The sequence below is a fragment of the Humulus lupulus genome, chromosome 8, assembly GCF_963169125.1.
Source record: "Humulus lupulus chromosome 8, drHumLupu1.1, whole genome shotgun sequence".
NCBI lineage: Eukaryota > Viridiplantae > Streptophyta > Magnoliopsida > Rosales > Cannabaceae > Humulus > Humulus lupulus.
Window position 1 is genome coordinate 176,947,862 of NC_084800.1, and position 27,297 is coordinate 176,975,158.

At 39.6% G+C, this 27,297-nt stretch overlaps 1 non-coding gene across 1 annotated transcript; it reads left to right on the plus strand.

The window, feature by feature from the left end:
• Positions 1-10,627: 10,627 nt before the first annotated feature.
• On the plus strand, positions 10,628-10,734 carry LOC133799020 (small nucleolar RNA R71). Its single transcript, XR_009876229.1, has one exon. It is a non-coding gene; the product is annotated as a small nucleolar RNA R71 (small nucleolar RNA).
• The last annotated feature ends 16,563 nt before the right edge of the window (positions 10,735-27,297 follow it).

The window sequence follows — 27,297 nt, forward strand, 5'->3', positions numbered from 1 at the left end:
CTGTCAGGGGGACCCCTGAAGAATCCTACTCCAAGTTACCTTCTTACTTGCACATGTTGCAACAAAAGAATCCGGGTACAATAACTGATTTTGTCACAGAGGATGATTGCTTTCTTTACTGCTTATTCTCACTTGGAATTTGTAGAAGGGGATTTACATCATGTCGTCTTGTGATATGTGTGGATGGCACTTTCTTAAAGACAAGGTATGGTGGCCATATGTTGTGTGGTGTTGCATTGAATGCGAATAGCCACATTTATCCAATTGCGTTCACGTTGGTGGACAGTGAAAATCACTATTCTTGGAAGTATTTCATGATGAAATTGAAGGAAGCCATTGGAGTTATTGATAATCTAGCTTTTGTATCAGAAAAACATGTTAGCATTATTCATGCTCTTGAGGTCGGTTTCCCTGATGTCTACCACAGTGCATGCTACCATCATATAAGTATGAATGTAATCGCTAAGTTCAAGACAGATCAATGTCACATGGAGATGTGGAATGCGGCATATGCATTTAGGAAGTAAAAATTTCACGGGTTCTTTAACAATATAAAGCAAATGGATCCTGCCATAGGTCAATATCTCGAGGGTATTGGCTTCAATAAGTGGACTCGTGCTTACTTTCCTGGGAATCGGTACTATATAATGACAAGCAACTACGCCAAAAGCTTCAACAATAAAACCAGAGATGCAAGAACCTACCCATTCACTACTTTTGTGGAATTCATTCATTTCACACTTTAGTCATTGTTTGATGGGCGTCGTGATGAGGTAGAGAAATACACATCTGAATTATCACCACTACTGGAGAAAGATTTGGCAGGTATTGCAGCTGATGCAAGGTACTTGAAAGTCCATGCTCTTGGACAATTCTAATTCCATGTGGTAGACCCAGATGGTGATGGTGAGGTGAATTTGATGACCAAATCATGCTCATGTGGCATGTTTCAGATTATAGGGATGCCTTGTGTTCATGCAGTGGTTGCAACCAATGAATGCAGTGTTAACATTTACTCAATGTGTTCCCCATTCTACACTACTGAGTTGTAACGCCCTACTGCCTTAGAGCCGTTACTAAGTGAGTTTAAAATGTGCAACTAACTCGCTAGTCGAGGTTTTAGGACAAAAGTGTAATTAAATCATAATCAGAGTCATAAATTTGAAAATAAATCTTTCATTGAAAAATTATAAAGCGTTTAATATTTGGGATCCCAAAAACATTGTTTAGAAATATTTACAACTCAAAATATAACCAAAGTCGACTAAACGACAAAATTCGAGTTTAGTACAATCATCTCCCCAAAACACCCCTGGCCGTGGCAGCCAGGTAGACCAAATATGTACGCGCCGCTCATCACACTCACCATACTCAAGGTTGGTCAACTTTCCCCTTGTCTTTACCTGCACCATAGAGCACCTGTGAGCCGAAGCCCAGCAAGAAAACCCTCACAAGCAGATAACATATGCATAACAACACTTAACGTATAAACATACCATCATCAGGCTATGCATATACGACCAAGCCGTCCTAGGCGCTTTACCAGGCCCTGGGTTCGCAGTCTATACCGTAAGGATATCCCAGGTATCCTTTGGGGTCTCGCCCTGGCAACTTGCACTCCGCGTGCTAAACGCTGCTCCCAGCCCCTTGTCGTTCTCGGCCTTCGCCATTCCATTTACATACACATATGATAAAGCTAAGTAGAAATCTAAACAATTATAAATTCAATGAAAGGGCCATGCCCCAAAACACAGTCATATAGGGCCGAGCCCTGCAATACAAGCTCTATGGAAACAGTAGTTTTCTTACCTATGTCTCGAGCTTTCTAAGCACTGATATCCCGAGCACAGTTCCCTAGTCCGAGCCTCGCCAAAGCCCTAATCACAACGCATTAACAATATCCACCCATCAAGCTCTAATCCATTAAATAACTTCAAGCCATAATTCTAATCTTCGAGACATTAAATTTAATCGATCCGGGTGATAAAATCCATCCCGAGCCTTAACTAGTGAATTCCCGAGCCTAAAACCTCTTAAAAACCCAAAAGTACCTCAAGCGTCGTGGCCCTAGGAACTCATGCCGCGACCCCTAGCTCAACCAGAGGCCTTGCCTCAAAATAGTGCACATGCGTCGCGGCCTTTCCTGAAGGGCGCCGCGGCACACCTTCATTTCCAGGCGCCCCAAGTTCTATGGGGCCGCGGCTCAGCAAGAACAGCGCCACGGCCCGACCCCTCGAGCCCAGAAAAACTCACCATGTTCACCTCAAAAACCAGTCCAATTATCCCCATAATCAAGCCAACATTCCAAACTAGTTATCACAAAGATTATACTATTGATTCAACAGCAAAACCCAACTGAAACTCAAGCCAAAACCCTTATAAAAATTAAAGTTGAATCTTCATCCCTCCAACATGCAAAACTCTAATATTCAACCTAAAACCAGCTGCAAATTAACACAACTCAACATATTAAGAAGTTTACCTTGTACAAAATTGAATCCATAACTCAGTTTCCTAAGCTCCAAGCTTCCAAAACTCTAGCTTGGTTCCTAGCTTCAATTCCTTAATTTTGGCTGGTTTTTCTCCAAGATGTTACTAGTGTTGGTTTTAATTGATCAAATCAGAGATTATGCGCAGCGGAACAACAATCAAATTGTCAGATTAATCCCATAAGATTTCTAGATCTACTTATATATATATTGAATCAAGGACAAGAATAGAAAAATTACCTCAGGTCCTTCCTTGCTGCTATCTTTTCGTATGGTTGAATCCTTGAGATCTCACACCAAGATCTTCCAAAATGTTCTCAGGCACACAAAGAACGAGTGTGGGCTCGCTATACAAATAATAGGCAATAACAATTTATCAAATGTTCTCAACACATGAGATCTGATAAAGTTTGGACCTAGGTTTTGTGCAGAACAATGACCTTTGTTTTTGTCACTGTTCTCTTTTCTCTGAGAGAATCCTAGATATTTTTCTATCCCTGAAAAATTACGTTCTGTGAAAACTGATATCCAATATTTAATAATATCCAATATATTAAAATATTTGTTATTTGAAACAAATTCAAAATAACTTATTAGTTATCAGATTTTTGTTTAAATAATAATATTTTAATCATATTAAAATATCTCATTATTTATTTAATATTTAAATAACTAAAATTGTGGAATCAAGAGACTCAGTACATCTCTTATGCGTGTAGCACAGTGCCTGTGCACTGTGCCACACGTGTACCACATGCCTGTGCAGGCATGTGATTTTTCCCAATTTTTATTATTATTTAAATACCAAAAATTCCAAAAATAAATTAATTCAAAATTAATTATATTTTTGTTAAATCAAATAATTAATTAATTCTTAATTAATTAATTACACATAATTAAATAATAATTATGTTTGATACATAGAAAAATATTTTACTTATCACATAAGTCCTTTTTTTTGCCCATTTTTTGTATTTGCCTTTGACAATGATTGTTTGAGGCATTTCGGGGACCATGGACCTATAACATTAAGCTCCAATAAATTGAAACTAAATAATTAAACTCTTTAATTATAATAGTTAATTTATTAATTTTGATATTACTCCACTATAAATTCAGAATTGCACTCTTTATGTTATAGATATACTTTTACAGAATTTTTTTTCTTAAGTCGTCCATTGATATAACCATCTTACAATAGTTCAACCCTCTAATTAATTAGTTCATAAATTAGAATGGGAGAATTACCATTTAACCTTTCTAATTTACTTCTTATTCCTTAAGTACCATTAATTCACTAGTGAATAATTAATCTATAATCTAATTATAGATTTGAGCTCAAAATCATTCAGTTCCAGAATTAACCCTTAAGGGAACTAATATACGATCCATTAGGAAAGATTAGATTTCGTATTGTTGATACATGTTCCCAGCCATCCATGATATTAAATCTCCAAAACAAAAGTCATTAGCCTCATTCTTTGAAGAGACCTTAACGAATGAATCAAAAGATTTAATAAACATGAACAGGAGTTCATGAACACTCAGGATTTAGGTTGATCTATAAATGATCATCAGTTATGATATGAATTACAAGTCTTTATTGTTAAATGGTTTTTGGATAAAGACTTTAATTCATATCGTTCCATGTCATATATAATCATATTATATAAAGCACATTTACCGAGATGTCTTTCCACATCAATAATCTGAATCTAGATTATTTGTATCATTATGATACTTAGTAAACCGTACTTACAACTCCAATTAATGAATACCATAACTTTAATTTGTTGTTGTTGACTATTTTTATTCATTCATGTGATCTTAATTCTCTCGTACTAATACAAGATCACACCCTCAATAATGAATATGGAATTTTTCTGATATTTACAAAATTATTCAAACAATAATTTAACAATCTAAATATGACCATAATAATAAACCATTGTATTTATTTATTCACAGGAAAAACAAATGTCTTTACATGCTTTTAGGACACACTCCTAACAACTAGGCCTTCAAGAGTATAGGAAAACCAGAGCAAAGGAGAGGGAGTGGGTCAGTTTAGAGGAAGTCTAGGGGTTTCCTTTGTTTTGTTTTATTTAACTTAAATCTATGTGGTTACCTCAAGGTTCGGGGTACCAAAAACGTCCCCGAGGGAAAAATGGTAAATTTTCCCAATATTCCCTCCTAGACATTCTAACCTCAAATATATCTCCAAATATGTATTTCCATAACCCGATAACACCGTAAAATATCACATACCTGGTATACCCCTCGACTCGCCCCGAGTCGAATTCTCAACCCCGTTGTGACTTTCTGACTAACGGCTCCCTAGAACTGTCTCGGATCGTGCTACACAGATATATCACCAACATATCACATTTATCACATTTATGCCCTCAACGGGCTAAAATCACAAACATGCCCCTAATATCCAAACGGGGCCCACATGCATATTTAATTCGACTAAACATGCATCTCTGTCACATATTCGCATAAATTCACATATTATAACAATAATTCACTTATTGCCCTCCGGGCACACTAATAAAGGCCCTAAGCCTTATTAGCAAATTTAAGTCGTTACATGAGTTGTGGAGGGAGTCATATAAAGAAACAATTTACCCAACTGGCAACGAGGACAAGTGGACAGTTCTCGAGGACATAAAAAATATGCAAGTTGGGGTACCCATTGAGAAACAACCAGTTGGTCGGTCGAAGAAGAAAAAAGGTAGGAAGAACAAAGACAACGTAATCCATCGACAAGCAAAGTGTTGCGCAATGAGCGTAAGTGTAGTATGTGTGGTGGTCTTGGCCATAACAGGGCTTCATGCAAAGCTAGACAATAAACTATTTGTATCAATTTGGACGCATTTTTATTATTAAAAACTCTATATGTTTCGATAATAGCTCGATATGGGCTCGATAAATGCTCGATGATAGACTTGTTAAAATGAATTTTAAACCTAACTGTTTTCTTAGCTCGATGACTGCTCGATATGAGCTCGATGGCTACTCGATAATAGCCTATTAAATTAAATTTAAAGTCGAATATGTATGTTGCTCGATATAGCTCGATAACAGCTCGATAATACCTTTACAACAGTTATATTTCTATAGTTATCACAAAAAAAACCCAAAAGACAAATAGAACATCTAAAGAACTTGTATATATACAGTCATCATAAAAATGAAGAGCCTATCATAATCACTCTTGTAAAATATGTCCAATAGAAAAACAAAATATACAAGTATTTGAAGGTGTGGAAGCCAGTCAAGTTCGCACATTCTGATACCACAAGTTTGTAGTCCACTTGTTCCTGAACAACTCTATATTTTCATCATAAATGGTTTCCAATGGAAGGCTGGAAATTAGATGCTCAATATGCTTGATAGCACACACACCACAATCTCCACTGTAAAAAACATATAAACATTTAATGTACAGTACTATAAATTTCCTTAGAAACTGATATAGTATAAAGATGATGTTATTTACCTTCTCTTGGACTGAGTGAGCTCGTGTCGCTGTAGGCGGCGCCATATGAACTGATGTGGCTTCTGCCCTGATGCAAGAATCTTCAACATCAAGCTATCCTTGAACAATTTACTCTGCAACAATAGAGAAGGAAACAACATGCACCATGGCTTCATAATTTCCTCCATCGCTGTGTCAACATTCACCGAGATGTCTAATTCATATATGGTGAATGTCCAACTAGAAATAGAAGCCTCAATGGCAAACCAATGAGACTGTTGATAGTTATGGCACCAATATACATCTTGAGCTCCTGACCAAGATGCTAGAAACTGTTGCTCGAGGCAGGTCACCATGGACATGACATCATCATCCCAAATGTACCTTTCTTTGTTAGTATTGTTCTTGTACTGACATATCTGGCAGGTATCACTTGTGAGAACATCACGTTCATCACAACAACACTTTGGCGATATGTAACATCCCAAATTATCTAATAAGGCCTAGGGCCTTGATTAGGGGGATAGGATGGAAAATTATGTGTTTATGTGATATATATATATATGTGTGTAATTATATAATTATGTGAGTTATATTATAATATGACTAGATATGCATGTTTAGGTGTATTAAATATGCATGTGGGCCCGTTTCTTATTAGAAGGGCAATTTTTCGTAATTTGGCCTGTTACTGGTATATTTGGAATATATGTGCATATATGTGATATGTAACACCCTCACTTATTTTAGTTAAAACCATATCTGAGGTGTTACGTTTCAATACTATATCATAATTACTTTCAGTGGAAGTCTATATTTTTTTTTTTTGAAAACTTATTTCACATTATTTACATTAAACGTAAAGTGTGTCTCAAACATATTATACATAAGTATTAAATAACCCAATTTGTTTTCAAAATATAGCTTCACACTTTATTACAAACATACACACTACTAAACTAAAATAACCCATAAAATGTCGATATATTCATATGTACAAATCAAGGTCAGGACCATGCTTCAGTTCTCCTTTGTCATTCACTCATTTTTTTCTCTACCTGCAACACAAGACAACTGTGAGCCTAAAGCTCAGTAAGCAAAGTAATGCATGCAATGCTAATGATTACCCAATGTCAATGGACATACACAACTTTTTTTTTTTTAAATTTGGACCCCTTAATATTGTGCACACTGTTTGATTAGGCCAGTGCCTCTAGGGCTTGTTACACATATAATATAAAATCTCATGGGTTCTCCTCTGGCTAGCCATCACCACAGTAGGGTGCATTAAAAACCTTATTCCATCGTTGCCCCGTTGGGCTCAAGAGTTAAGGTGGCCACACATTGTGGTGTTAATACATATAACAATAACTCATATGGAGGAAAAATAAAAACGGGAACATGGAAAACAATATAATTGGTTCACTAAGACCAAGCCCAAATTATTGGGCTGCCACTATGAGCCTAACTATAGGCCTCCATTTACACTTACTTACCTTCTCATTTGCCTTTTCAAAATAGTGGTACTGAAATTAAACTTCTTATTACAACTTACTTTTATGTTGCATAAAACTTGCCAATGCATCACATAATTAATCATCATAATATCATGCATGATCTTATATCATATAATAATTCACCACATCACTATTATGCCATGCATACAAATTTATGATGAAGTGTCAATGTATGTTAATATCACTTACTCACAACATATTCATATAATGCATACTTTCACATAACATGCAATTCTTGTGTTGCAGTTGAGTACTTTGCTTACCTTCTGTCTAAAATATATTTCACAGTGTAACAAGTGGTGTCTTAGGTGTTGATGTGCTTATCCTGACAATGGCATGAATTTCACATCATAATGATGGCAATAAGGCATTGAACTATCATTTAAAAATATCCATAAAAATCATATCCAAATCATGGCTAAATTGCCTTAAACCACTTAGATCGAGCGTTGTATTTATCTTAGACACTTGGAGAAATTTTGACAGAGCTTCCCCTTAATTTTAGCTATCCCCAAATATCAAAATCAATCAATAATCAACATCAAATAACCTGCCATAACCACATATCCCAAATACCAACATAATTCATCACAAAGTTATCATATAACGATTTTGATAAAATTCTAATTTCCAAGATCATCACCCAAATTAAATGAGTCTCCACGTCTATTCAAACATTTATAAACATATATACCCTCTTATAAACTCAATTAAATAACAAAAAAATCAATTTGTACTTCAAGAACCACAAAAACCTCATAAAACACAAAATTTCACTTACCGAGCAACTTTTCGGTGAAAACAATCTCTTCTAGCTTTTCTAAACCTCAAACCACTTGGAAACCACCAAGAAATATCTTAAAAAAATAAAACACCATATATAAGCTCTCAGCAAAATTAAAAAATGTGGTTTAACTTCCAAGTACAAGAACTTACCATAAAAAGGCCAAAACTAAGCTTAATCCACTTCTTTGGCTTTGATTTAACTTGGATCTCCTTAGAATATGTAACTCCCCAACTCCAGGGACCGTTACGGTGCACATTGAAAACAGTGCTAAACTCGCTAATCGAGTCATTTGGTTGTAAACGTTTAACTAAGTATGATTAGCGGTTTAGGGATTAAAATTTTTGGTTAAGATATAACGTTTCACTAGAACGTTTACTGTATACATTGGGATCCCAAAAATATAATTTAAAGGTCTATTACAACAAAATATTTACAACCAGCCGATCTAAGCGGCAAAACAGGGTTTAGCCCTGGTTCCTTTCCTTCAAACCTCGGCCGTGGCGGTCGAGCAGCTGCATATGTACACATCGTCACCTAAGCTCTCCAACTTTAGGATGGTCCAGCTTTCTTTTGCCTTTTCCTGCACAACATAGCACCCGTGAGCTGAAGCCTAGCAAGAAAACTCATATGCTCATGAACAGTCATATCATGATATCAAATCATATCTGGCATGCCTAGCAAACATAACTTTATTCAAGCATGAAAATAAGTTCAAACAATGCTGGGGTATCCAGGATAAGAAATCCCTACCTTTTTGACTGGATGACTATCAAGTCAATCCTAATCAGATGAGTGTTTCAACACTTGAGGTTCTAGAAAACCATATTGAGTGATTGACAAGCAAGTCACTAATTTAAACAGAAGAGTGGCTGCTAAGTAAGCCACTAGCCTTAAACAAAAGAGTGGCTGCTAGGTAAGCCACTAGCCTTAAACAGAAGAGTGGCTTCTAGGTAAGCCACTAGCCTTAAACAGAAGAGTGGCTGCTAGGTAAGCCACTAGCCTTTCAGATGAGTGACTGATAGGTAAGTCACACAAGTGCTTTTAATTTTCATCGAACTTGAGGTCGGTCCGGCATTAATGCTCTTTGAGTCATTCAATGCAGATATCAATTAGATCTAATCTTTGTTGGCTTGCGTTGAACACGCTAAGGCCGTCCTGACTTATGAGTCAGCACCGTGTGACCAGTGCCCAGTACCACTGCTGAACTTGACTAATGAGTCACAGCTTCACAGTTGATACTGACACCATTGCCAATTCTGACTACTGAGTCAGTGCCATGCGCAAGTAAGCAATGCTTCCAGGCATATATCATATGTCAAATATCCAAACGTAGGGCATTCAGCATGCTTACATAACAGCTGCTAGCATAATTATGATCGTGCACAAACACAGAGACTCAAGCTCTGATCAGTCTCATATTCAACATTCATGGCATGCCCTAAACACATGTTTCTCTTGCATCATATGCATCACATTTAATCACCCGACATGCCTCAATAATAATCATGCACAAGTGAGCAAGATTGCTAAGCATTCGATATGATATCAATGCTCACATTTAAACATCCAACATGCATCAAGAATAACCATGCATGTCACATGTAGGGTGCAGTTCTCTTACCTCTGGTTTGAGCGAGAAACAACAATTGAACGACCCTTGAGAATGATCGACCCCCTTTTAATACTTTAGCGGTCACCTAGTCATAAGAAAATACAATCTCTGATTAATGAAACTCATCAAAAATAGGGTCTTGATCTAAACCCCACTCTCGGGACCCCGAAATGTACCTACACAGTGAGTAGATTCGATCCCGGGCCTTAAGGATTGAAACCCCAAGCCAAAAACCCTTAAAAACACTCAAAACAGGGTTCTGAAGAAATAGGGTAGCGCTACTCCCCTAACACCCCAGCGCTCATCACAGAACCAAAACTGCCCAAGTTCAACCCTAGGTAGCGCTGTAGCGCCACCTTAGCCTAAAAATGCCTAGAAACTTCTCCCTTCGACTCCACCATTTCTAACCCAAACCAAAAGCTTCCAAACATAAAATGAAGTCCCAAATGAACCCAAAATCCATCCCCACATGTCCTAGGCACCACAACCCCAAGAACCCTAGCCAAAACTCCAATCAATTCCCAACTTTCCAACCCAAAAACCAGTTGAAACTTAACTAGGAAAATAGAGCAAGAACAAGAGTTTTAATGGCTAAAAACTCACCTCAATCTCAGCAACACACCCTCTTCAATAGTAGAGCATAACCCTAGCTTATCACAGCTTGGTTCCCTGGCTTGGTTCCTCAAAGAGAGCTTGAAAATCCAAAGAGAAATGGTGGAGAAATACATCCACTTTTCTATACCATGATGTGGACGCTTCCTTAACAACTCCTTAAATCGCTCCCAAGAATCATACAGTGACTCTCCTTCCATCTGGTAAAAATTATTTATCTCTCCCCTTAGTTTTGCAGCCTTCGCTGGAGGAAAGAACTTGGCAAGGAACTTCTGAGCTAACTCCTCCCATGTAGTAATAGAATTCGCCTGTAAGGATATTAACCAACTCTTCGCCCTATCCCTTAGTGAAAATGGGAATAGCCTCAATCTTATAGCATCATCACTCACCCCATTCATCTTGAACATAGCACATAACTCCAGAAAATTAGCTATGTGTAAATTGGGGTCCTCCGTTGGCATACCTCCAAACTAAACAGTTGATTGGACCATTTGAAGGATTGCTGGCTTAATCTCAAAATTGTTTGCAGCAATGGTTGGAGGTCTGATGCATGAGTGCACTTCTGTAACAGTAGGAAGTACATAGTCTCTCAATGTTCTTGGTCCTTGCTCATTGGAACCTCTGCTGCCCCTTGACCATTATTAGCACCGTTTCCCAAATTATCAGCCATGGTAAACTCCAATCTCCTCTTTGTTTTCCGGTTCTGTCTGCACGTTCTTTCAATTTACATATTTATTGGTATAATCTCTTTTTGTCTATTGCTTCACATATACCAATAAGTCCTGAAACACAATAGAACCTTGATCCAAATAAATTTTAAACAGAAATAAAATAAAATAAAATACCAAATTAGAACAAATAACAATTAACTGTGATATTGGAATTTAAGTCCCCAGCAATGGCGCCAAAAAACTTGATCTTTGAAAATTTAACACGCAAGTATACGTGGTCGAATCAAGTAATATATAATAAGTAGAGTGTCGATCCCACGAAGACTGCTTTCCAAATACCACTAATTGATTTTCAAATTCTATTTGGTGATTTAAAATTTAGATGAATAATTAAAACTGAAATGAATACTCTAAACTACGAACATAATTTAAATTAACTGAAAACAAAACACTGAATCAAATAATCAATAATAAAAAAAACCTAGGAATTAATTTCATCAATTTTTCATTCTATTAATTTTACTAATCAATTCTAAATCTCTTCTTTCTATTCTAATAGCAGGTTACTATAATTGATTCTTATTCTTTTTCAAGATATAAGATCTCAGTCTATATGCAGGTTTTCTACATTTCTGTGATAAACTTGACATATAGAAGGCATTACGCAAAGAAACCTATTTACTACACAAGTCATACAAGTACTTTCGTCCAATATGCAACCTATGTTTATATAATGATAGCATATTCAATTCTCATATTTCGAATTTTGAATCAAAACCATTAAAACAAGTAAATAATGATCAAATATTTACCAGCATTAAACAAACATCATATAGATTAGAATAGAGAAGAAGTATCAATAGAATATCATAATAAAATTAAATAGAAATCCCAGTGACTACATTAATCCCTAAATAAATGAAATTAGTTCATAGATAACATGATGGAAATAACATTCAAATAATTACTCATAGAAAATAATCTAAGGAATTCAAATGAAAAAAATCCAGAAAGTTAAAACCAGAAAAACAATCTAAAGCAGCAATCTTTTCTAGATCTAGGGTTTTTTCAAAATCAGAATTCCTCTCAAAATCGCAGAATAATGTTGCTTAAATAGTCTTCCAAGATTCCCAAGTAAAAAGATCGTTTTGCCCTTCAAAAAATGGTTCAAAATCTGAAAAACGCGTTGATAGCGCTGTGTATTAAGCGATGTAGTGCTATAGTCAGAACCAAAAATCTCCTAAAACGTGTTTCACTAGTGCTGTGGCGTCCTTGATGCAGCGCTGTAGCGCTTATATTCTGGCTTTGATAGCACTGTAGCACTGGCTTTGTAGCGCTGGGGCGCTACTTCCAGACTCGATAGGCTCCTTCATATCCTTCCTAGCGCTATGGTGCCCCTTTGATAGCGCTGTAGCGCTGTAGCACTATTAACAGCATCAAAACTCGTACATATCGACCGCGAAAAACATGATTTTCTCCAATTTAACTACATTTTCTTCCACTTTCACTTCATTCCACCATTTTCATCAACTTATCATGGAAAACCTGAAACATGAACAAACGAGCATAATTTGGCAATAAAATAACCCTAAACTGAAAATAACTAACCTAAAAACTAGACCATAAACGAGCCTAACACTCGTTTATCACTTAGGTCAACGGGATTGTAACTTTTGAATTATAATGACCATTTTGGATTGTAAACAACTTTGTAAACACTTTTATAGGATCCCATGCACAGTTTAATGTTTTAAATAAAATATATTCATTCATTTTGATCAAGATTTTAGCCATCTCCCATTAATAACACTTAGATGCATGTTTATGGCCTAATGACTCATTTAGCGAGTTAAGCACTATTTAAAGTACACGGTGTGACGGTCTTGGCTAACTAGGGCGTTACAACTTGGTATCAGAGCATGCCAAGGTTTAGGGTTCCTGTGGACTGGCTGGGCATGTACACTCGTCACTGATATGGAATGAACTTATAATCATGGAATCGACTCGATCATCAGATTATCGATTATAAGTTCATAACCCTAGCCCATTCCCCTTTTGGGCGGAACATATCTACTAATTCTTTGATTCAAGTTAGTAAGAGGCATCGAGAAGATCACCAAGATTTCGTGATCCGTTGCCGAACTTATTCCGATTCAATGAGCATTCTCAATATTCAATATTATGCCTTGAAGAGGACTCAAACCTCCACGCTCTTTAGCACGAGATTTTGAGTCTCGCGTGTCTACCATTGCTCGACTCATGGTTCGGTAACTATTTATGTGGTTATGTGTTTAACTGCTTAAATAGAATATAAATGCTTTACCTGCATGCATGAGATACACTAATAGGGCTGGCCCTTGACTGCTGCATGATAAGCAAGAATGTGCTTATTAGCACTGATATTGCTAGAACATGCTTATTAGCATTATTAATTATTTATTGTTGAGTGTTAAATGTTAATTGTTATGTGCTTAGGAATCGACATGCTTATTAGCATGACTGTCGAACGTGGATGAGTTTCTGCTTGATCTTGGACTGTGAGGCGGTAAGAGGTTCAGTTATCACTACCTAACTGGCCGTATTGATTATTGCAGCAAGGTATAAGTTGAAAGTATGCTCCCAAGACAGGTAGATTCATCAGCTGGCCAGGAAGATCAAGGACAGAATGACAGACAAGGTCAGAATAATGACCAGGGTCAGATCCCTCAGCCAACTCCTGAAAATTGGCAGCAGTTGCTTGTTGATTTACAAGCCAGAGTAATGAGGAAGGAAGAAGAAATACGCCTCCTGAGGGAACATTTTACCAGAGGCACCACCTATAGCGGTGCCAACAGTTGAGTAGCCGTCAGAGGCTGGGAATAAATGGGAACCTCTTTATGAAGGGTTCAGGAAATAGTACCCTCTAGTTTTTTAGGGTAGTGCAGATCCAGCTAAGGCCGAGTAGTGGATGAGCATGGTTACCACCATCCTAGACTTTATGAGGGTGTTTGGTCACGAGAGGGTGGCTTGTGCCACATATATGTTTTTGGAGGATGCCCGAATTTGGTGGGAAGTGATATCTCAGATCATAAATGTTAATGCCCTGAGTTGGGAAGAGTTTCAAACTTTGTTCAATGAAAAGTACTATAATGATGCCATTAAGGCTGCAAAAGCTGAAGAGTTCAACAAGTTGTTTCAGGGAAGTTTGCCAGTGACTGAATATGCCTTAAAGTTTGATAGACTGGCAAAGTTTGCAATGGAATTGGTGCCCACTGATGGGACCAAAAGGGAGAGGTTTCTCTAGGGGCTACAACCTAGGATAGCCCGTGATGTTCGTATTACCACTGTGTCAAGAGTGACTACTTATGCACAGGTGGTTGAGAAAGCGCTCACAGCTGAGAGCGGAGAAAACAAGATCTGGCGTGATAACACAGCCAGGAGAGACTTTAGGAGTGTGGGACCTGCATTTGTAGGTTCAGGTAGGGGCGGAGGCCCCAGTGATCAGAAGAGGAAGGCTCCTGATGCCTTCCCAGCTCCAGGCCCTAACAGGAGACCACGTGGTATTGCAATGGGCCGCCAAAGCGGCAATGAGGTCTGGAGGACTTTTCTTGAGTGCCCTAGATGCAAGAGGTGCCATCTAGGAGAGTGTCGGGCAAGAGCTTGCTTTTTATGCGAGGTAGTGGGACATTTGAGGAAAGATTGCCTGAGAGCAAGAAAGGAAGAGCCAAGAAAGGCGGACAGCTCGGACCCAGCTCGAGTGTTCGCATTGACTCGGGCAGAAGTTGTGGCTTGTCCCTCAGTAGTTCCAGGTCAACTTTTTAGTGCTGGAATCCCTTATACCGTTTTGATTGATTCTGGTGCTACACATTCTTTTGTTGCTAGTAGAATTATTGATAGATTGTGTAGACCATGTGATCATTATGCTGTGGGATTCGGGACCTTATTACTTACTGGGGAGTTAGTAGTATCCAAAAGATAGATCAGATCATTGCCAGTGACAGTGGAGGGCAGAGAGTTATCAGTTGATTTGATAGAGTTGGTTATGACTGACTTTGACATGATTATGGGTACGGATTGGTTGGTGAAGTATGGGGCAACCATAGATTGCAGAAGGAAAATGATAATCTTTGAGCCTGAAGGTGAAGATCCTTTTGTGTTTGTTGGCACTGTGCATCGACCCTGTATACCTATGATAACTATTTTGAGGGCTAAAGATCTATTGTAAGGAGGTTGCATAGGATTGTTAGCCAGTGTGGTTGATACCACTCAAGTCATGCCAGCGGGACCAGAGGAGACCAGACTAGTCTGTAAATTTCTGGATGTGTTTCCAGAAGATTTACCAGGGTTGCCACCACACAGAGAGATTGAATTTGTGATTGAACTGGCATCAGGGACAGAGCCAGTGTCTAAAGCACCTTACAGAATGGCCCCAACAAAATTAAAAGAACTGGAGGTACAGTTGCAGGAGCTGTTAGATTTGGGTTTTATCATACCTAGTTTCTCCCCGTGGGGTGCACCAGTTTTGTTTGTGAAGAAGAAGTATGGTTCTCTGAGGATGTGTATTGATTACAGAGAACTAAATAAGTTAATAATTAAGAACAAGTATCATCTGCCAAGGATAGATGATATGTTTGATCTGTTGCAGGGTAATAAGGTATTCTCAAAGATAGACCTTCGATTTGGTTATCATCAGCTAAGGGTAAGGAGGGAGATATACCAAAGACTGCATTTCTCACTAGATATGGGAATTATGAGTTCTTAGTCATGTCCTTTGGGTTGAATAATGCCCCAACTGCTTTTATGGATTTGATGAACAAAGTGTTCAAGGATTATATGGACCAGTTTGTGATCGTCTTCATTGATGATATTCTTGTTTATTCTCAGTCAGAGTCAAAACATGAGCAGCATCAAAGGTTGGTTCTATAGAGACTGAGGGAACACAGATTGATTGCGAAGTTCAAGAAGTGTGAGTTCTGGTTATCTCAGGTAACTTTCCTTGGGCACATTGTCAATAACTTTTTGACAAATTGACGTCAATTACTTTTTTTCAATTCCATAAGCCAACCCAATAGGGAACCATCATTCAATCTATAAGAAGGTATAGATTCCATATCTGTTAAGCTATTTCCCCATCCATATACATCATTGAGTCCCCAAAACAATAGTTCTTAGCCTGATAATTCGGACAAACCGTAACGCGTGAATCAAAGGAACAAATGACATATATAGGAGTTCATAGTAACTTCAAGAATAAGGTCAGTTTGTATATGATCATCAGTTGATGTGTTTTATAATACTATGAAATGATATTTAAACAAGTATTATCAAATCACATATGGTCCAGTTCTACATACTCTCAAAATGCAAAGTACCTCCACTAAAGTGTCCTACTACACTAGTAACCTGGATCTAGGTCACATGTATTCATAATACTAGTGGACCGTACTAGCAGTAATTAATCTAAAGATTCCACAACTTTATTTTACTGTGAACTATTTAAGTCCATTATCTCAATCTCGATCCTCTCATACCAATATGAGATTGAGACCGATGACTTGGGCATTTTATGATATTTACTTAATATTATTAACAATAATATAGTACATAAGCTACATACACATAATAATTCAATTCATTTATTCATTTCATTGAAACCATTGTCAACTACAATTGCTTTAATGGCACTATTCCCAACAATCTCCCACTTGTCCTAAAGCAAATGAGGCATTTCCCTCAACCCCATGCTTCATACATGACCCTGAAAAAATTTAATAGATAAAGTCTTTGTGAATGGATCTGCAAGATTATCTTTAGAGGCAATCTTCAAGACAGCAACATCTCCAGGGTTAACTATCTCTCGAATCAGGTGATATTTCCTCTCGATGTGCTTTCTCTATTAGGGGTTATGCCCTAAGAAGTTGTAATAGACATTTTCAATATTAAACAAAGTGAACAATTTAAATATGTTTAGTTATTAAATTATTATTTAAATAATTTATAGTATATGAATATCAAAAAATTCCATATTCATTTATGAGGGTATGATTCTTGTATGAGAACGAGAGAATTAAGATCATTCAAAATTAATAAAATTATCAGCAACATATTAAAGTATGAGATCTTTAATCAATGGTTGCTAGTACAGTTTACTAAGCACGTTATTCGGTGCAAGCAATTTAGATTCAGATTGCTGATGTAGATAGACATCTTAGTAAATGTGTTGTATATAATTATTATATATGACTGGATCGATATGAATTAATTTCTTTATAGAACTTGTCGTTTATTATAAATACTTAATTGACATCACTAAGATGATTAATTAGTAGATTAGTCTAAATCATGAGTATTCATGAACTCCTGTTCATGTTTACTAAGTTCTTTGATTCACTCGTTAAAGTTTCTTTATCAATGAAGCTTACAACTTTTGTTTTGGGAATTTAGTAACATGGATGGCTGGGAACATGATTTACAAGATGGAATCCTGACTTTCCTAACAGATCGAATATTGGTCCCCTTCGGTGTTAATTCTGGAATTGAAAAGTTGTGCACAAATTTAGATTTTATCTAAATTAACTTTCACTTGTGAATTAATGGTACTAAAGGATAAAGAGATAATTAGAAGGGTAAAACAATTATTTTGACTGATTCTGATTATGAACTGATAACAGGTGGACGAACAACTGGTATTGATTATATCAATGGACTATTGCTAATAAACTCAGTAAATATAATTCTATAATAACTAAGAGTGAAATTCCATATTTATAGTGGAGTAATAATTGAATTAATAAATAAGATTATTGTATTGATGAGTTCAATAAATAATCTGGTTTATTGGAGCTTAGTGTTATAGGTCCATGGTCCCCGAGTCACCTCTATACCACACTGTTGACGGTGAAATCTCGTCAACGAAATTAGATCGGAAAACTCAAAGGTAAGTCAGGCGATGTTTATGTAAGAACTGAGAATAAACTTATGAAAGGATAAACACAGATGAACAATGGAGTGAGAAATGTATATTGCTTAATAGCTTCTGCATACAATGAATTTTCCAACCCCCTCTTCAGGTGGTCTTAGGGTTCATTTTATAGTAGGCTCTAATGGCCTTAGATACATAGTGGTCCAGGGAACCAAGTGGTACATACGTACTGTGTCAGGGCAGTGGCTTCAGAGGTTGTGGTCGTACATCCCGTACAGAAGCAGGTGTCAGGAGGATGTCTCCACTACTTGTCGGTACCCATGTCTAATGCGTGGTGGCAGGCATAGTGGCGCAGAAGGTAGTGGTGTCGGCTCTGACCTATGGCCGTAGACGTACGGACCATAACTCCTATCCTCGCATACCCACTCCTGGCGTTCCCACTACTTGTCTGGTAGGGGTACTATATCCGTACTCTGACTTCTTTAGGTTTGTAGGCACATTCCATATTCATGCATGTACCTTGCCCCTTGTGAGTATTCTCACCTCCAAGGCCATGGGCACGGGACCATGGGCGAGGCCATGGGCGAGGCCATGGACGAGGCCATGGGCGAGGCCATGGGCCATGCCATCTCGCGAGGCCACCTGGTGCTGGGCCTCATGCGCGCGGCCGAGGCATGGCTGGGGCACCATTTCGCGAGGCGCCTTACTAGCAAGGCCACCACCAGCGAGGCCACCACCAGCGAGGCCACCACCAGCGAGGCCACCATCAGCGAGGCCACCAACAGCGAGGCCACCACCAGCGAGGCCACCACCAGCGAGGCCACCACCAGCGAGGCCACCACCAGCGAGGCCACCACCAGCGAGGCCACCATCCGCGAGGCCACCACCAGCGAGGCCACCACCAGCGAGGCCACCACCAGCGAGGCCACCATCCGCGAGGCCATCACCAGCGAGGCCACCAGGTGCAACTAAGGCGTGGCTTCGCTAAGTACGTGGTTGGTGCGAGACAATGGGAGCCCGAGGGCATCGCGGCTCCATCACGTAATTAAGTGCTTATGGGACCTTAGTGCGTGCCTTTGATCCTTTGAGGGCGTGGAATTTTGAGCCTCAACACTTGCCCCTCCAGGCTCGAGTCCAATTGTATGATGAAGTGGCCTTTATCCCTCTGTTCTAATCAGGGACTAGAGATTTCTTATTTGGTGGATTTTTGGTATCCACACTTGCCCCCCAGTCTATAGGGAGGCCTTTAGGCGTTCTTGTAGACTCTTCCATTCCTTTTTATCATTCTTATTCTTCTTCTTCTTTTTTTTTTTTTTTTTTTTTTAGCATGTTCAAGGTCCTTTGGAACCCACGCGAAAGGGGGTTCGGTAGGTCTCTCTTTGGTGCACCTTGGTTGCACCTATAAGGATATATTGACCCCTTGGGTTATAGTTATCCTTTTATATATTTTCGCGCGCGCTTATTATATCTTGCGAGAAGCGTCCTTCTCGTCATTAGGCATAGTACTATTTTTGCAAGCGTCTTCTTTGAGACCCTTTTTGCAAGCGTCTTCTTTGAGACCCTTTTCGGAAGCGTCTACTTTGAGACCCTTTTTGATAGCGTCTACTTTGGAGACCCTTTTTGGAGGCGTCTACTATGGAGACCCTTTTTGGAGTCGTCTACTTTGGAGACCTTTTTGGAGGCGTCTACTTTGGAGACCCTTTTTGGAGGCGTCTACTTCGGAGACCCTTTTTGGAGGTGTCTACTTCGGAGACCCTCGTTGGAGGCATCTACTTTGGAGACCCTTTTTGGAGGCGTCTGCTCTTGAGGTGATTTCCCCTCGGGTGGGGGACTTTAATGGCTAGAGGGTCTTCGTTCAATCTCAAACATGGTCAGCGACCCCTCTAGCACGACGCCCCTTTCTATATGGAATCTTCAATCGTGTTAGTAGTAGGGCAACTGGAGGAAGGTTCTCTTTCTTCCACATAAAAGTTCTTATGGCCCTCTTCCACACGTATGTACTTCTGTGCTCTCTCGAAGAAGTCATCCAGATTCGTGACTTCTCTTTTGAGCATGCTCCCCCACAACTTACTTCCTGGGCGAACTCCGGCTGTAATAGCCATCTTGTGCTCTGCTTTGGTCAAACCTCCCACCTTTGTTGATTCTATACTGAACCTATGGATGTAGTCCTTCAGACTTTCATTCTCGCCTTGTTTTATGTTAGCGAGGCTGGTAGTGGGCATGACGTAATCACATGCTGCATGGTGTTGCTGAAGAAATTCATTAGAGAATTGTTGCCATGACTCAATTGTTCCTGGCCTTAACCTCTTGAACCACTTGTAAGCCACTCCTTTTAGCGTAACAGCAAAGCAATGACACTTTGCCCTGTTGTTGACCCCTCTTAACCTCATCAAGTTATTGAAGGAGTCTAAATGATATTTTGGGTCTGTGGTACCCTCGTACGGAGTCATGCGAGGCTCTCTAAAGCCAGTGGGCATTCGCTCAGCTTGAATCTCCCGTGTGAAGGGTGAATCACGGTCGAATTCTTGGTCATCCTTGTGCCCCCCAAGTGCAGTGGTGATCTTGCCTCGAGGGCTCCGCATTTTGGTGTCTAGTCCCCTCCTCTTTTTGCATAAGGAGTTTTGCGGGTTCTCGGGCTGATCCTTTGCCTTGGTTGTGTCCCTTGGGGGAACCGCGGGGGGTACGTCTCTCACTTCTGACCTCTCTCCATGGAGCTTTTTCCTTAGGCCAGGGGGTGCTTCTTTTGAGGGGACTTCGACCTTATTCTTACGACCATCACCTTCCCTCCGCCTTTGCTCCTGGGGACATTTCGCTGGCCTAGGTCCCTCCTGGTACTTTGCCTGGGGGGTTTCACTGGTGGAAAGTTGGGTCCTCCCATCGTCTACAGGGACGATGCTTTCCCCTTTTTCATGCCCCTTCCCTTTACATTTAGGGAGGGGTGTGCTTGACTTCCCTTGCAGTAGGTCGTCTAAAACCTCCTGCATGTTCTCTATCATGGTTTCCAGCCTTCGAGTCTTTTTATGCAACTCGTGAATCTCATCCTTGTAGAAGCGCGTCCTTGAGCTGACACTTACCGAGCGTACCCCGGGACCTTTGCCTGGCCAGTGCGTCGAGGGACTGGGGTCCTGGTGGCCTGAGCGCGGGGTCAACCGGGGCCGGTTAATTGGATACACTAATGGCACTGAATGACCTCCGTCGGGCTGGATAGCTGGGGACGATGCTTCCTTCTCCTCCCCTGGGGGAAGAGGTTCTTCTGGCCCACCTCCATGCCCGGGCGGAGGGGAGTCTTTCTTGGAGGCCTTCCGCTCTACCTCATCTCGGTGAGTCTCAACCTCTTGTATTTGCCGTAGGCGTTTTGAACGTCTTAGCATCTTTCTTTGTTGGAAGTGATGGAAGAACACTGGCTTGATGCTTGTTCTTCCCACAGACGGCGCCAAACTGTTGACGGTGAAATCTCGTCAACGAAATTAGATCGGAAAACTCAAAGGTAAGTCAGGCGATGTTTATGTAAGAACTGAGAATAAACTTATGAAAGGATAAACACAGATGAACAATGGAGTGAGAAATGTATATTGCTTAATAGCTTCTGCATACAATGAATTTTCCAACCCCCTTTTCAGGTGGTCTTAGGGTTCATTTTATAGTAGGCTCTAATGGCCTTAGATACATAGTGGTCCAGGGAACCAAGTGGTACATACGTACTGTGTCAGGGCAGTGGCTTCAGAGGTTGTGGTCGTACATCCCGTACAGAAGCAGGTGTCAGGAGGATGTCTCCACTACTTGTCGGTACCCATGTCTAATGCGTGGTGGCAGGCATAGTGGCGCAGAAGGTAGTGGTGTCGGCTCTGACCTATGGCCGTAGACGTACGGACCATAACTCCTATCCTCGCATACCCACTCCTGGCGTTCCCACTACTTGTCTGGTAGGGGTACTATATCCGTACTCTGACTTCTTTAGGTTTGTAGGCACATTCCATATTCATGCATGTACCTTGCCCCTTGTGAGTATTCTCACCTCCAAGGCCATGGGCACGGGACCATGGGCGAGGCCATGGGCGAGGCCATGGGCCATGCCATCTCGCGAGGCCACCTGGTGCTGGGCCTCATGCGCGCGGCCGAGGCATGGCTGGGGCACCATTTCGCGAGGCGCCTTACTAGCGAGGCCACCACCAGCGAGGCCATCATGTGCAGCGAGGCCACCACTAGCGAGGCCATCATGTGCAGCGAGGCCACCATCAGCGAGGCCACCACCAGCGAGGCCACCACCAGCGAGGCCACCATCCGCGAGGCCACCATCAGCGAGGCCACCAACAGCGAGGCCACCACCAGCGAGGCCACCACCAGCGAGGCCACCACCAGCGAGGCCACCACCAGCGAGGCCACCATCCGTGAGGCCACCATCCGCGAGGCCACCACCAGCGAGGCCACCACCAGCGAGGCCACCATCCGCGAGGCCATCACCAGTGAGGCCACCAGGTCCAACTAAGGCGTGGCTTCGCTAAGTACGTGGTTGGTGCGAGACAATGGGAGCCCGAGGGCATCGCGGCTCCATCACGTAATTAAGTGCTTATGGGACCTTAGTGCGTGCCTTTGATCCTTTGAGGGCGTGGAATTTTGAGCCTCAACACTTGCCCCTCCAGGCTCGAGTCCAATTGTATGATGAAGTGGCCTTTATCCCTCTGTTCTAATCAGGGACTAGAGATTTCTTATTTGGTGGATTTTTGGTATCCACACACACTGTCGAGGGTATGGATGTCGCAAAATAAAAGAGAAAGGAGAATTTATTTTGCAATGGAAAAATAGTAATTATTTATTTGATAATAAATAATTAATATTATATAAATTGGAAAAACACCAGTCTGGACAAGACAGATGTTGGCACCACCTATGTCTATCTGGAAAAGGTGATGTGCCACCTATGTTGTTTGGACAACAACATTGGCGCCAACCAATGTGTAAGAATAGTGGTGGGCGCCTACATCATAGGGTGGAGCTCACTAGTTTAATTTTGGATTATTATTTTAATTCAAAATTAAATATTTATTTAAATTTAAATTTAAAAGTTAGTGTTATACCCAAAAATTGGAGATCAATGATGTGGCAATAAAATTGACACGTAGCATGAATTAGTTGGGTGATCTGGCTTAGCAGTAGCCCAATGCATCAGTTAGGAATTTGGACTGCTTGAGAGATGCCATAATCATGTCAAATACACCTGAGGAGAATATTTGGGCTAAGGTGTGCTTGGCTCAGACCCCAGTTTGAAGAGCCCAAGTGTTTGTTTCAAACCCAAGTCCAAGGAGCTTAAAAGAGGGGTTTGGATTTTGGCTCGAGGGAAAAAAAGCAACAGGTCCGATCGAACCTTAGCTTGAGGAGCCTCTTACATATTTGGCTTGGGTGTGTCTGAGGTAAGCCTCTCAAGGTTTCCTAAGTGTTGGCTCGAACGTGTCCAAGGTAAGTAGCTAAGGAGAAGGAGTCCCATGCAAGCCAAGAATTGAGACTTAGATTTTGACAAGGAGAGCCTACACAATGTCCGATCGGACATAGTTGGGAGATGCTAAAGGAGAGTGCCTCGGACTTGTCCAAGGTGAGATGCCAAGAAGGATGCCTCGGACCACCTTGGTCCGAGGAGAAGGCAAGAGAAGGTTGGCTCGGACCACCTTGGTCCGAGGAGAAGGCCACAAGGTCCGATCGGACCTTGATTGAAGGAGGTAGGCTCGGACTTACCCGAGGAGAGAGGCCAAGGGAAGTTGGCTCGGACCACCTTGGTCCGAGGAGAGCCAAGCATGCATGACCTTTGGTCCGAGGAGAGCCATGCATATATCACCTTGGTCCAAGGAAAGCTTGAAGGAGTAATCAACATGCATGTGAGATTACGTCAAAATCCCCGGAACGACTTTAGCAAGAATTGGTCTGAGCACCCGGGAATCTCTCACTCCTTACTCAAATTGAGGAGTCAGTTGTATTTTAAGTATTTCTTGTAATTTAAATATAATATGAATAATAAAATATCCCTATCTAAAAGGAATATCGGTTGAGGATCCCAGCCTATAAATAGAGGGCTTGTGGGATGAAGGGGGGCTTCTTCTGCTTCTTCTTTCTAGAGAGAGAAAATTTGGGTCTGAGTATTCTAGAGAGAGAAAGTGCTGATATTTGAAAGAACTCTTGTATATTTGCAATCTGTACTGAAGAAACTCAGTTGGCTCAATCCATCTGATCTTGAGTACAGATCTATAAATCACAACTCTTAGTGGATTAGGCTATTACCGACAATCGGGGCTGAACCACTATAAAAATCTCTTGTGTTATTTACTTTTTGTTCATAAACTGTCTGTTTTCGTTTACATTCTCTTGAAGGCTTGTCGTTATTGACGTTCTCACGTCGTTGGCTAAAAACACAGTCAACAGTTAGTTATATATATTTTAATGTGGTTGAGATATTCTCTCAAAAGTAGTTGAGAGATTCTCTCCTAGCGGTTGAGATATTCCCGCAAGTGGTTGAGAGATTCTCTCATTCGGTTATTAGATATTTAATTATTTAAATATTTAAATTTGAAATAATATCTATAACAGAATTGGTTAAGGATATTTATTTAAATATTTATAATATGATTATTTAATATTTAAATAAATAAATATCTTTATAAAATATTATTATCTTAACCTAAATAATATTTTATAGGGTTAATTTAATTATACCGGTATAATCCTAAATCTATATATTGATACATTTAGGAAACCTTAAAAGTTTAATCGAATCATTTTCTCTCCTCTCCCATTACTGTTCTTGCTCATGAGTTGAGACAAAAACAAGAACACATAAGTTTGTGAATTCTATTAGCCCACACTAATCCTTGAGTGTTAAGGTAGGTTTGGAAGACTACGGTGTGAGTTTTTCATCATCATCACTAACTACCAGCTTGGATAGGAAGATCGTTTTTTATACGAAAAGAAAGCAATGACACTTGATAGGCATAAACAAGTATTTTCTGTTACCATTATTGCTTTCTGTTTTAATATATGTCACATATGGGGGATCCTTGGGGTCGATACAATGATAATCAAGCTAAATGCTTCCGCTGCATACCTGAATTAGTACCGTAAAACCAACAATTGGTATCAGAGCCAGGTTCCATATTTGCATATATTAAATGATGTATGGGTTTCTTACATTTTATATATATGTGATATGTATCATTATGGATGGTATTGTTTATTTATTTTTTAATGTATGGTTAAATGGTGAATCATTAATTATATGGTAGTTATTAGGTGTAGGAAATTCTTTTAATTTTTGTTAGAAAAATTGTAAGCCATTAATGGGGCATAGTAAATTTTTGTAAATTTATTTTGTAAAAATTATGATCACACCGAGATAAGGAGCTCAGACTCCCTTTTTTAGAGTCCCGACCTTGTCACCCCGACTGGAGCCACCGTGGACCACCGACCGAGGTGCCTCGGGTACCGTGTCTTACCACCGTCCAGAGCTACACATCCCCGTGGCCTTCCTACCGTGTGTCTGCCTGGTGATTCGTGTCCCCCCCGTCCGAGTTCGTAGGGACTGTTCGATCTCTTAGTCTCCATCAGTCCCGTCCGCATGCAATCAGCTAAGACTATCTCGGCCATGCATGCATGCACCCGTGTTCACCCTTGGTGCCGCTACCTCCCGTCTGTGGCTGCTGGGCAACTCGTCGAGTATGACTCGGCAGCCAGAGTGTGCATCCTGTGGGCACCAACTCAGCTTGGCCGAGTGAGGCTCGACTGAGCCTATGCGTTGCCAGCATCGTGGGACCCCTTGGGTCTTCTCAGAATTGCCCCAGTCATGCACCACCATGACCTGGTGGCTCCTCCTTGAGCCGCCGACCACACTATGGGGTGCCTTAAAGGGACCCCAACTAATTCCCTATATTTTTGGGATTTTATCTTTTAATAATTAATTTTAATTGTTTGAATTAAAAATTAGTTATTATGTTTTAATTTATTACTTAAATTAAGACAAATTTAATTAGTTAAGACATTTTATGTCTTAAGTTTAATTAAATAATAAAGTTGTTTTATTATTTATTGAATCTAATTAAAGACAAGATAAAAGGCATTAGTTTTCTAAATAAAGATTGTCTTTATTTTAGACAAATTAATTAAAAATTATTTTAATCAATTTAATGGGCTTAAGGCGATCCTACAAAATTACGAATTTGACCCTGAAGGAGAGGAGAATCATAGGAGCTCAACTTTATCTAATTTATTATTATTTCTAATTTTTTCAAAGAATGTAAAATTAGAAATATCCAATAGTTACTCGATTCATCATGATTGTTTTATTTATTTATTTATTGTATTTCATTAAATAAATGTTTAATAATTGTTAATTGATAACATGACCATACATTAGTAAATAACATGTCATACATGAAATCCCACACAGTTTTATGTTAATCATGCATCTCATCGTAGAAACATGATTATTTAGGATTGTCATATATGTTTATATGTTTATTGCTTTAGAGAAACCAATAGCATGTAAATTACTGAGTATTAATTAGCTACAACTTGGTAAATTTTAAAATTTACCAATTTATTTAAAAAGAGTTTTAAATAAAATTTTAATGAATGTAACGGGTAATTTAATTTTTAGAAAATCAGGCTCTTTTATAATAATTAAATTAATTACATTCATAAAGGGTTAATATGAATTAATTCCTAGAATTAATTACAAAAACACATTAATCCTAAAATAGTGAATGAGAGAAGTTTGACATGTCAATGTTACTTACGGTCTCCATTTTTAGTACAACAACATTTGATATTGGGTTGGCCTCGCGGCGGCTTTGTTTTTGTCCCCCTAAGGAAGGTGTTGAACCATATCTTTACAAGGTTGGCTTATTTTGTAGATAGGGGGAAGTGATGTATCTTAGTTTGACTGACCCTAAGGCGGCATTTCTAAGTTTAGTCATGGAATCTGAAATAATGGGTTACACTCACAAAGTACAACTAAGCTTCGAGCGGATAGTTGTTACTTGACCAAAAAGCAGTACTTTAACTTTGAAAAAGAAAATATGAGTTATTTTGAGTTTCAAATGATAAAGATAAGAATAGTCATATATATTTTTAAATTAACTTAACTGACCCTAAGGCGGCACTTTAATTGTCAAAAAGTTTTATCGTGGAAAAATAAATGTTTATTATAACGCCCCGGTTACTCCAAGACAGTGAATGTGTACTTT